Source organism: Canis lupus, chromosome 13, assembly GCF_003254725.2.
Source record: "Canis lupus dingo isolate Sandy chromosome 13, ASM325472v2, whole genome shotgun sequence".
Classification (NCBI taxonomy): domain Eukaryota; kingdom Metazoa; phylum Chordata; class Mammalia; order Carnivora; family Canidae; genus Canis; species Canis lupus.
The window spans coordinates 57,776,162-57,789,040 of record NC_064255.1 but is presented as its reverse complement, the minus strand read 5'-3'; the positions used below and the strand labels follow the sequence as shown (position 1 = coordinate 57,789,040).

The 12,879-nt window shown below is 36.7% G+C and overlaps 1 pseudogene; it reads left to right on the top strand.

Annotated features, from left to right (window-relative positions):
* Window positions 1-10,300: 10,300 nt before the first annotated feature.
* LOC112652252 (transcription factor E2F4-like) lies at window positions 10,301-11,949 on the top strand (annotated as a pseudogene).
* Window positions 11,950-12,879: the final 930 nt, after the last annotated feature.

Below are 12,879 nucleotides of genomic sequence, written 5' to 3'. Positions count from 1 at the left end.
TCCATGTCTTATGTGTATAGGTCATATTTTACAACTTTTATTTTGTGAGTATCTTAACTAATTTTTAGATAAAGTTAATTTTACTATTTTTGTCTTTTAATCTTCATATTAAATCTTCATAAGTAACTGACGTATCTTTGTGGTATATTTGCTTTTATTCAAGAAATTTGTTCATTTTTATAATTTTCTTAATTGTGATTTTGACCATTTCTTTTCCATGTAAGTCCTTTTAATGCTTCTTGTAATGTTAAGTGGTGATAAATTCCTTTCACCTTTGTTTGTCTGGTATGCTCTTTATCTCCCTGTCAATTTTATGATAATCTTACTGGATAGAGTATTTGTTTTATTTTTCTTCTCAGCACGTTGATAATATTGTGCCACTCTTTTCCAACCTGCTAAGTTTCTGCTGAAAAATCAGCTAATGGCTTTATGAGGGTTCCTTTATATGTAAATTTTTGCTTCTCTCTTGATGCTTTTAATATTCTTTGTCTTTATCTTTAATTATGTGTCTGTGTGGACCTCCTTGGGTTTACCTTGGTCTGGATATCTGATTCCTTCCCCATATTAGGTAAGGTTTCTGCTATTTCTTTCAATAAGCTTTTTTGTCTCTTTTTCTCTTCTCTGAACTCCTATAATTCAAATGTTAGTACACTTGATATTATCCCAATGATCCCACAACCAGAATCATTTTTTTAAATTCCTTTTTTCTTTCTGAATCCATTTGTGTATTTTTCATTTCAGTTATTGTATTCTTCAACTCTGATTCTTTTTCATATTTCCTTTTATTATTTTAAAAATTTTTATTTAAATTCAAATAGTCAACATATAGTACATTAGTTTCAGATATAGAGTTCAGTAATTCATCAGTAACACCCAGTGCTTATTACATCATGTGCCCTCCTTAATATCCGTCACCAGTTACCTCAACCCCCCTCCACCTCCCCTCCAGCAACCCTGTTTGTTTCCTATAGTTAAGAGTCTCTCATGGTTTGTGTCCCTTCTGATTTCTTTCCATTCCATTTTCCCTCCCTTTCCCTATGATCCTCTGTGCTCTTATATTCCATGCATGGGAGAAAGAGAAACCACATGTTAATTGTCTTTCTCTGACTTATTTCACTCATCATAATACTCTCTAGTTCCATCCACACTGATGTAAACGATAAGTATTAATCCTTTCTGATAATATCCCATTGTGTGTGTCTATATGTGTGTGTGTGTGTGTGTGATATATATAATCTTACATCTACTTTATCCATTCATCTGTTGATGAACATCTCAGCTCTTTCCATAGTTTGATTGTTGATGTTTTCATATTTTCTATCTCTTTGTTAAAGTTCTACTCACTGAGTTTATTTACTTTACAGTGATCATCCTTATGACCATTACTTTAAACTTTTCATCAGATAGATTGCTTATCTCTTTTTTTATTAGTAGTTTTATTTTGTTCTTTTGTTTGGAGTTTGTTCCTGCCTCTTCATTTTGTTAGACTTTGTTTCTATAATTAGATGGGACAGCTACTTCTCCTGGTATTGAAGGAATGGCTTTATGTAGGAATGTCTCCTGTGTAGACTACACGTACCTGGCACCAATGGCTAGCTGGTTGGAATTACAGTGGGTACACATTGGGGTTTCAGGCGTACTCTGCACTGGGGCCACCCTTTTGGGTTGGCTAGGACTTTAGTGGGCACAGGCCAGATGGTCCAGGGGTGCTTGACACAGAGGACATCCTGGCAAGATGTCTGGAGCTTTAGCAGGTATGGACCAGGAAGTCTGGGGGTGTTTCACACAGGGGGTCTCTGGTGAGTGAGTTATCTGGAGCTGAAGCAGACGTAGGTGTGTTCCAGAGTATTCTGTGCCTGTGTTACATTGGTAAAATGACTGAATACTATAATGGGTTCTGTCCTGGGGTGTCTTGGCCATACACTGTTCTGGGACTACCTTTTTGGGACCTCTGGAGCTTGAGTAAATGTGAGTAGTGGAGCCCAGCCTTGAGGGGATGATTGAGGCTGGTATAGATTGGAACCCAGGGCTCACTGAGGCAAGTGGCTGGCCAGGGTATGTACCCATACTCTGTTTACATCTATACTACTAAGTTAGAAGAGCAATATGAACGGTGGCACTTGCCAGTCCCCTCTCTATTTTAGAGAGCATTCCTGTGGCTTCCCAGGAGTTTGGCAGATGCTCCAGGGCTGTTTCTTTTAAGTTTTAGTTGCTCCTGTAAACTCGTGTGTGTGTGTGTGTGTGTGTGTGTGTGTGTTTCCCTTGCGCCTCAGGGTAAATGAGTCTACTCCCTGTCCTTTAGTACTATCCTTACCCACTGCAGTTTTGAAGCATCAGGGGTGGGGTTTCCATGGTTTCTGTGTCTCTATGTCTTCTGCCTTTTTGTATGTGATCCCTCTATCCTTGGTTATGCAGAAGTTGTTCAGTCAGCCCTCTGTCCTTCTTCAAGAGGAATTGTGCTATTTTTAGGTACAGATTTGGTGTGTGCATGGAGTAGATAAGCTTAGGGTCTTCCTGTATTGGCAACTTTGAACTTCCCCTTCTATAATGCTCCTGTTGTAAATTTTCGGACCATACTGACTTCAGACTCATCTCAAAATGGTGTCACAGTTAATCCTTAAGAATTTGTACAAGTTAGGGGCTGTTGATGTGGATCAGTTAAGTGTATCTGACTCTGATCTCAGCTCAGGTCTTGATCTAAGGGTCCTGAATTCAAGCCCTGTGTTGGTCTCCACGCTGGGACATGGAGCCTACTTAAAAAAAAAATGTAGACATTCATATTATTGCTTAGGAAAATGTGGTGGGAAGAGTAGTAACAGACGTGGTTGGTGCTTCAGACTAGGAGTGTTTGCAGGAGCAATTAAGGTATTTAACTTATTTTAGTAGGTTTATAAACACTATGTGCTCCTAAATACTTGAAAACTGTAAAGGTTAAAAAAAATCTGGCATCATTTCAGAAAAGTGCATGCTTCCACTCACAATCCCCTTGTCAGTTGAATAGCACTCAATGTATTCAAAATTATAGCTATTACAGAAGAAATTGCAAGTTAAATACAGGGAAGTGTATGAACTATATTTATCACCAACACAGTTCTAAGCACTACCCATCCCAGTAAGATACTATGAGCAAAAATCATAGAAACTAACGCCTATCTCATATAATCATGACATTAAAACTTGAAAGAAATATCAAAACTTTAATCTCTTAAGTCAATACAGTCCTCTCCCTACCTCTAGGTTCCTTGGTACCAACTAGACACCTATTAGTCCCTATTACCAGAATTTTGCTGAATGAATACAATACACAGTATTGTCTAATGATTCAAGATTCGTTAGTTTATACTAAGTGACAGTCTTTTGCAGTCTTTTTTTTTTTTTTCAAATAGTTTATACAGAATTAAATTAGATCCTAATCTTCTTTGGATCTATTGAGTATCCCACAATTGGACACTATCTTTTGTCTTGGATAGAGAATATCTCTCTTTATCCAATATTTTAATAGTGGCAAGAGAAATGAGGATAACATGGATACTTAAAATCTACAAAAACGTTAAGATTTCTCAAACTCTTTCAGGCAGTATTTTAAATTCTTTTTTCATCAGTGTTTCACAAGAACTGTCATAAAAAAGACAATTTTGTTGATTGACCTTTAATTTCATTTTTGTTGTAGATAAACATTATTAGGAAAGAGCTTGAAGACTGGTAATTGCAAAGTAAAGAATAAATTGGTCCTCATGATATACAAATTGGAAAATTGGCCCTGTAATCCCTGAGAATTCACCAAAACTTGGGCAGTTAGTGATCAATAACAGCCATGCATACAAATATATGTGGTTCCAGGAAACTAGCAAACTAGACAATGTAGAAACTTGCCTCTTCCACTCATCTCTTGTTTTTAAATTCTTTTTATTCATATTATTCCATATTAAGAACTTCTCTGGATAGTAAATTCCGCAAATGCCAAGATTCTATTTTGCTTAGTAGTGTATTCTTAGCAATAATACCATGCCTGGCACAGCATAAATATTTTCTATTAATATATTCCAATCCATAACTATAGCATTTTCATCTAGTAGATGATTACTGTAACTTGTTTAACACTATAGCATGGAGTTGACTTATCACTTTTAAAGTATATCCTTGTTTATCACTTCATGATGGAGCCTAATCATTGAATTCCTATTGGTCCTTTTCCAAATGCACTGGTTTGGTGTCAATTCTTACATTAGCATATTTTCTTGTGAGAACTTGTACATAGAGTTTAAACTCTAAGCCTCAGGATGTTCTGTTTTTTTAATCTTTTAAGGTGACCAAAATTTTAATTCTATAATTATCTATGTTAGGGATTCGATAGGCTTTACCTTGCAGAAATTTTCATATCAAAGTGGCCAGTACCTCGTAAGCTCTAAATGAGTGTCATGAACAATAGTGTTTTAGAATAAAAACAAATTTGGTCCTTAATTTTAAGATTCTTAATATTGCAGTACTTTAAACTAGTTTCAAAATATGCTTCTATTGGACTCTTGCTGGCTACAGAACATGCTTTTATGTAACTATAGATAACAATTATGCTCAAGAGTCGGGGAATAAGCCATAACATGACATTTTAGTTAGTGAAAGGGAGTGAAATAGCAACTGTCACAATGAAATATTTATCTGTTTTTTCTAATGTGATTCAAGGAATTAAATACTTCAGGTGGTAACATTCTTACAGAGATTCTTTATGCCATTTCCATATTCCAAAAAGTCTTCAGGAAAAGTCACCTTGAATGTTCTTATCAAAACCCTACAGATTGCTGTGCATGGAAAATTGTGTAGAAGCTTGTTGAACCAGTTTTTGCTGATGAGCCATTCTGTAACTACATATTCTACACATCACTACTGATCTGGCTAAAGTAAAACTAAGCCTTGGTTTGAATATCTTCTGAGAAGAACATTTGAGCATGTTTTCCATAGGGATAGGCTATGTGAGGCTAACTTTTAATGTTGACTTGGGAAATAGAAATTTTCAATTTCAGGAATATCTGATTCTGATAGTCTTCAACATACAAAAGATTCCATCTACATCACATTAGAAAATATCATGTTATTGTTGTCTGCACATTATAAGAAATGAAGATTTATAATGGTAAAAGTGCTGTTTTAAAGAAATACTTGTGGGAAACATTCTACTGATTTAAATTTACCTGGGAGGAAATATATAGAAATGTGAAATAATACAGAAAACATTCAGGAGTACATTTAGCAGTCAACTCTTGTCTGTTTTCCGGTGTACCATACTTAGAGCACTCTCTTTCAAAATATATAAAATGGTCTTTTTATAGGCATACACTTCTTATAGTTAGTTGCATGATTGCCAACTAATCCTGTTTATGGGACTGGTTCCATAATATTAAATAATTGTGAAATGAATAGTTTTCTTTTCTTTACTGGAAAAGAATTTAATAATTCTTTTAATTTATAATTAATAAATTTAATTAATTTATAATTAATTAAATTTTATAATATTTAATTATTTTATAATTAAATTAGAAAATAAAATAAACTTTATTAAATTTAATATTTTAATTATTTTATAATTAAATTTTATTAAAATTAATTATAAGTTTTATTAATTAATAAATTATTAATAAATTTAATAATTCTAATTTAATAATTTTGATATTTGAGCTATTATAAGAACATTATATTGGAAATTTCAACATGATTTGTATTGACATCCTAAATCTTAGTAATGTTTACCAGTTTGCTTTAAATTTAAATTGTATTGAGAATGACTTTGCGATTTAATAAGTTTTCCTTGTAGAAATTGAAGGAAGATATATAAAATCTAATGATAACTCAGAAGGTAGACTCAATTAAGATAGTATGAAAGAGACCATTGAGACCTAAACCAAAGGGAAATACTTTATGTTGTTTGATAATTTGCACTTAGATCTGTTTCAAGAGTTGTGAAATTCAATCTGGTCTCTAATTTTGACTTTTAGTGTTAGATAATTTTATTGGCCTGTTTTTACAACTCTCAGATTCTTAATCTAACATCAACTTTCAACTAGTTTTATTAAATTGATTTGAGAAAACACAAAGGTATTTTAAATGACAGGTGACATTTGCTTCGACGTGGTTGGAACTGGAGGGTATTATGCTGAGTGAAATAAGTCAATCAGAGAAGGACAAACATTATATGGTCTCATTCATTTGGGGAATATAAATAATAGTGAAAGGGAATAAAGGGGAAAGGAGAAAAAATGAGTGGGAAATATCAGAAAGGGAGACAGAACATGAAAGACTCCTAACTCTGGGAAATGAACTAGGGGTGGTGGAAGGGGAGGTGGGCGGGGGGTGGGAGTGACTGGGTGACGGGCACTGAGGTGGGCACTTGACGGGATGAGTACTGGGTGTTATTCTATATGTTGGCAAGTTGAACACCAATAAAAAATAAATTTGTATTAAATAAATAAATAAATAAATAAATAAATAAATAAATAAATGACAGGTGAGCATAAAACATTTATAACAGGTTATAAACACTTTTTTGGGATTTACATTTTAATCTATATTTATAATTCATTTAAAAGTACTGAAACAACTTTATATAATAAGGAGCCAAGAAATAGTGTGGTTTCCTCCTTCTTCAGTCTATGCTTCATACATTTAAACCCATACCAAGCAAAACACGAACTTTTGAAAATCTTTTCTTTCTCAAAACTTTCTTAGAGAAGTAAAATAGCATTGACAGCTAAATGTTCAGATTTCAAAAACATTTTAGAGTTGCAGGCTATGTAGGGAATGAATAGATTGAAAGATGAGATTTCAAAATATGCTTCAGTTATTTATTTACAATTCTCAAAATGAGTTTTTCTATTCATTGAACCCATTTCTTTCAGTACAATACAATTTTTAGTACAATTAATAATACTTAGTATTTTTGATAAGGTATCCAGAGTTGTACCATGTGGTAATAGAATGTTTCTGTCACCCAAATCATGTTCTAATTTTCCTTTTAAATTTTTTCGATTTATATTCTCAAGCACAGATCTGATTTTTTACTATAGATTAGTTTTCTTGTTCTAAAAATCTGTAAATGCATAATACGACCCTTTATTTGTTTTACCTAGATTCTTTTGCTCAGTAGTATGTTGTAGAGTTTGTCTATACTTAAATACGTAGTATGTGTGTGTGTGTGTGTGTAGTTTTTTTTTTATTCTGAGTAGTATCATTGTGTGAAATATACAAAACATGTTTATCAATTCTTCAGTTGATTGACAATTGTTTTGGGCTGTTTCTAGTTTGGGGCTGATATAAATATATTTATTTAAAAGTCAAAAAATAATAAAAATCCAAATACTAAAGATTCTTCTGTTAAAGTGACACGTTCTCCAAGGTTATTAGCTAGTATTAAACCTAATAAACTACCAGCTATATTTTTAAAGTTCTCTATTTTCTAGAATTCTTTATCCTGTTATTAGATTTATCAGTATTTCAGTTTTATCAGTTTCCTTCTCTAGCAGTACATTTTTCAATTCTAATTTGACATTTTGTTAATTTTCTCATACATTCAACAAGTATTTACCGACTTGGAAGATATGGTTGACTGCCTAAAATGGGTTGCAAGTCTCTGAGGGCTTCTCAGAGTAAAGGGCTTGCATCAATTTTGGGGGATGAGAAGGCACAACTATTTGTATCGTGATAGAAAAAGTAGCCACAGAGTGACTCTTCATATAAGAGAGATGATTTAATGTTCTCTTAAATGGTACTGTTAAAATTTGATAATCCAAGTAACAAACTCATGTGCAAATCCAATGTTTCATAATCCTGGGGGACTTCTAAAACCATTTCAGTGGGATCAAACCATACTAATATTGTATCCTTACTGCCACACACATTTACAGGGGAAAAAAGAAGCCCATTTACTTAACAAAATTCTTGATGAAGTACTAAAAATCTTATTAAATCTCAACCCTTATTAATATTTCTAATTCTTTCTAATATTCTACATTATGAAATGGAAAGAACACAATGCATTTTGCTGAATAGCAAAGTACAAAGTTTGCCTGGAATAAAAGTACATTAATTTGCAAGCTTAATTTGCCACTAGGCTGGCAACTAATTTTTAAGAAACTCTTACTTGCGTATTTTGGTGTACTACCAAAAACTTCCACAGGCATCTGAAATACTTTATAACTATTTTCCAACTGAATAGCTGCATGGATCTTCATATGCATTAACTTTAACTTCATATAGTTTAAGAAAGTCAGTAGGTAAAATGCTGAAGCAAATGAGAATTAAACATCTTAAGCTATAAAGAGATTTACCCTTCTTACTATTTTGGGAGAACATTCTTATTTAGAAAAATGTTATTTGTTGATATGCAATGGGTTTATTTTTGCTTGAAATGAGTAAATGTTTTTTAGAGTTCTTAGTTTGAATCTAATGGAGTAAATACTAATAGCTATAACCCACAACCAAAAGTTCTTCTGGGTTCTGAATAATTTAAGGGTATGAAGGTATCCTAATTATATCTTTAGGAATTATCCATTCATTTGCCCCAATATATTTATTTGCCTGCAAAGTGTCAGGCCTGATACTAGCTGCTAACACTTTGGTAAGCTTATGTGAATCTCTTTCAGCTTCACTCAGATGTTCCTCATTGCATTATAGCCAGCATACCTGTTTCCATGTCTCCCATTCCTTTGGACACTAACTCACTAGTGATATTTGATGTTATCAGCATTGACTTTGACTCAGAATATATTCTGAGTCAAAGTCAATATATATATATATTTTCACACACACACACACACACACACACACAATAGAGGTTTCTTGAAATATTCTAATTACTATAATTTGGTCTCTCTTCCATGAAGTTTTACAGTACTTTCCAAAGACAATAATTTACATTAGATCTAGTAGGAAATTTGTTGAGGCTAAGAAAACCAGGTCACAGAAATATGAGATTTATCACCATGATTTAAGCAAAGTTTAAAACACAAAATTCTTATTTCTGAGTACAAAATAGTATATTCGAGCTACAGCCATGTAGATAGCTACAGTTGCAGAGATAATGGTGATGCGGCCACAAGGCAAGGTATGATGGCAACCACCAAATGATGAATGAGGCAAGGAACAGATTGTCCCCTAGTCGCTCTTGGAGGTTATGCAGCCCTGCTGACACCTTGATTTCCATCCAGTGAAATTAATTTTAAACTCTGGGCTTCAGAACTGTAGAAGAGTAAATTGTATTTCAAGCCCTTAAGTTTTATAATAACTTATAGATAGCATCCATAGGAAACTAATACAAATAAGGATAAGTGAAACTCTGTATACTGTATAAAGTGCTGAAGTAGTGGCTAAAAGTGCTTGATCAGATACACTTCCTATTTGTTTTATCCTCTTCAATTTTTTTTTCAGCAAAGTGTTATAGTTTTCAAGGTATAGATCTTTCACCCCCTTGGTTAAATTTCTTGTGTATTTTATTCTTCTTGATGCAATTGTAAATAAAATTGTTGACTTTTCTTTCTGATACTTTGTTATTAGTTCATAGAAATGCAACATATTTCTGTAGATTAATTTTTTATCCTGTAACTTTACTGAATTTGTTTATTTTAATAGTTTTTTGAGGGTATTTGTAGTTTTTTTTTTTATATATGGTAGTATGTCATCTGTAAGTAATGACTGTTTTTTTCTACCAATTTTGGTGTCTTTTCATATCTGATTACTACAGCTAGTACTTCTAGAAACCTTGAACAAAAGTGTCAAGAGTGGACATTCTTATCCTCCTGATTACAGAGAAAAAGCCCTTCAGCTTTCACTATTGAGTATAATGTTAAGCTAAGCTTTTCATATAGGGCCTTTACTCTGTTGAGGTATGTTCCCTCTAAATCCATTTTGTTAACAATGTTTATCATGAATGGATATTAAATTTTACCAAATGCTTTTTTTTGCATCTATTGATTTGCATCATATGGTTATCCTTCATTTTATTAACAAAGGATAAGAAGATTTTTACATCTATATTGGCCTGTAATTTTTTTGTATTGCCTTTGTCTGTTTTTGTAATGACTGTCTTCATAGCATGAATTTGAAGAATTTTTTTTCTCCCTCCTCCTCCTCCTCCTCCTCCTCCTCCTTCTTCTTCTTCTTCTTCTTCTTCTTCTTCTTCTTCTTCTTCTTCTTCTTCTTCTTCTTTTTTTGAGTAGTTTGAGAAAGATAGACATTAACTCTTCTTTAAATGTTTGGTTAGAGGGTGGCGCCGGCCTGGTCTGGCCTGGCTGAGTGGAGGTGGCAGGCGGGAGGGATGGCAGAGGCCGGGCCCCAGGCACCGCCACCCCCGGGCACCCCAAGCCCGCTCGAGAAGAGCTTGGGACTTCTCACCACCAAGTTTGTGTCGCTTCTGCAAGAGGCCAAGGACGGCGTACTTGACCTCAAGCTGGCAGCTGACACCCTTGCTGTGCGCCAGAAACAGCAGATTTACGACATTACCAACGTCCTGGAAGGTGTCCGGCTGATCCAGAAAAAATCCAAGAATAGCATCCAGTGGAAGGGTGTGGGGCCTGGCTGCAACACCCAGGAGATTGCAGACAAGCTGATTGAGCTCAAGGCTGATGGAGGAGCTGCAGGAGGGGGAGCAAGAACTGGACAAGCACAAGGTGTGGGTGTAGCAGAGCAACCGGAATGTCACAGAGGATGTGCAGAACAGCTGCTTGGCCTACGTGACTCATGAGGACATCTGCAGATGCTTTGCTGGAGATACCCTCCTGGCTGTCTGGGCCCCATCGGCCACCAGCCTCGAGGTGCCCATCCCAGAGAGCCTCAATGGACAGAAGAAATACCAGATTCACCTGAAGAGTATGAGTGGCCCCATTGAAGTGCTGTGCTGCTGGTGAACAAGGAGGCATGGAGCTCACCGCCTGTGGCAGTGCGTGTGCCACCACCGGAAGATCTGCTCCAGAGCCCACCTGCGGTCTCTACCCCTCCACCTCTGCCCAAGCCTACCCTGGCTCAGCCCCACGACACCTCATGCCCAAGCAGTCCCCAGCTGACTGCTCCCAACCCTGTTGCTGGCATCACTGAAGCCCAGGGGGTGCCCGGTCCAGCAGCTGAGATCTCAGTGAGTGGTGGCCCTGGAGCGGACAGCAAGGACAGTGGTGAGCTCGGCTCCCTCCCACCGGGCCTGGCAGCCCTGGACACTCGGACGCTGCAGTCCTCCACCCTGCTAGACAGCAGCAGCAGCAGCTCATCCAGACCCAACCTTTCTACCTCCTTTGAGCCCATCAAGGCAGACCCCACAGGAGTTCTGGAACTCCCCAAAGAGCTGTCAGGAATCTTTGATCCCACACGAGAATGCATGAGCTCAGAGCTGCTGGAGGAGCTGATGTCCTCAGAAGTGTTTGCCCCCCCTCCCTCCCCTCCCCCCCTGCCCTGGAGACCACGATTACATCTACACCCTGGACGAGAGTGAAGGTGTCTGTGACCTCTTCCATGTGCCTGTTCTCAACCTCTGACTGACAGGGACATCCCCTGTGTGGCTGGGACACAGACTGTGTGACCTGGGGGCTGCCTGAGGACCTCCCCTGCTCTACCCCTACATGGCTTGAGAGCCACAGACTCCTGGCTTCCCCAGCTTTCCCTCACTGCAGTTCTGATCAAAACTCCCACTCCTGCACAAGTAGAGCACCTGTACCATGCTAGGAAAGCAGGGGAAAGGGACTCAGCCCCCTTCACCATGGAGCCAGGGTGTTTGCTTCTCCTTTTCTGGGGCTTTCCCCTACCTCATGCCCTCTCCGAGCCCTCTCCGAACCAAGGCTCATCTGCCACTCAGTGGCACAGAACTGAAGACCTGCCATCATCCCCATAGGGCAGCTTGTCCAGCCCCACTGCCCTGTTCCAGCCAATGCCTCCCACTCTGTGAGGGAAGCTGAGGGTGGAGCCAGATGCTTGCCAGCACCACTCCCAGCCTCCTTCACTTCTCCCCACCCCTGACCCTGCAGCTCCCCCTAGACCTCTCCTGTGTACCCCTCATCTGCTGGACCTTTAGCTCCGAGTACCTATAGGTGGGGGAGAGGGGCTCTCAACCAGAAGGAACAGAGAGGTCTTTAGCTAGAAATCTGGGCAGGTGAGCCCCTGAGGATTATTAGCCCAATCTCCTGCTGCCCTGTAGACCAACCCCCCCCCCCTTCTTGTTTATTCATTTTCACTCATTTAGAACCATTTGCAGAGATTTAGAAAGATTTGCAGTAGCAAATGGATTCCTATATAAAGATTATTTTTATACTTTTTGCAGCAAAAGGAAATTGTAATATTTGTACAGTATCCAAGTGAATAAAGACCATGTCTAAGGCTAAAAAAAAAAATGTTTGGTAGGTTCACCTGTTAAGCCATCTGGTCCTGGACTTTTGTTTTTTGGGAGTTTTTTAATTTTGATTTTTTTGATTACCAATTAAATTTAATTACCCATAATTGGTCTGTTAAGATTTTCTATTTCTTCCTTAGTCTTAGATTGTTTCTAGAAATTAATTTCTTCTAGACTGCACAATTCTCTGACTTAAAATTTTCTGGTAGTTATAATCTTTGTGTTTTTGTGGTGTCAGTTTTTCATTTCTGATTTTATTTGGATTTTCTCTTTTTCTAGATAAGTTTGGCTAAAGGTTTATCAATTTTATTTAACTTTGCAAAGAAGCAGCTCTTATTTTCACTGGTCTTTCTTTTTTTTTATTCTATTTCATTGATTTCAACTATGTTCTTTATTTCCTTTCTTCTAACTTTGGGCTTTGCTCTTTTTTTCTAGTTCCTTTAGGTAGAAAGTTATATTGTTTGGCATTTTTCTGTTTTCTTGAGGTGGGCCTGTATCATAATAAACTTTGCTCTTAGAATTAC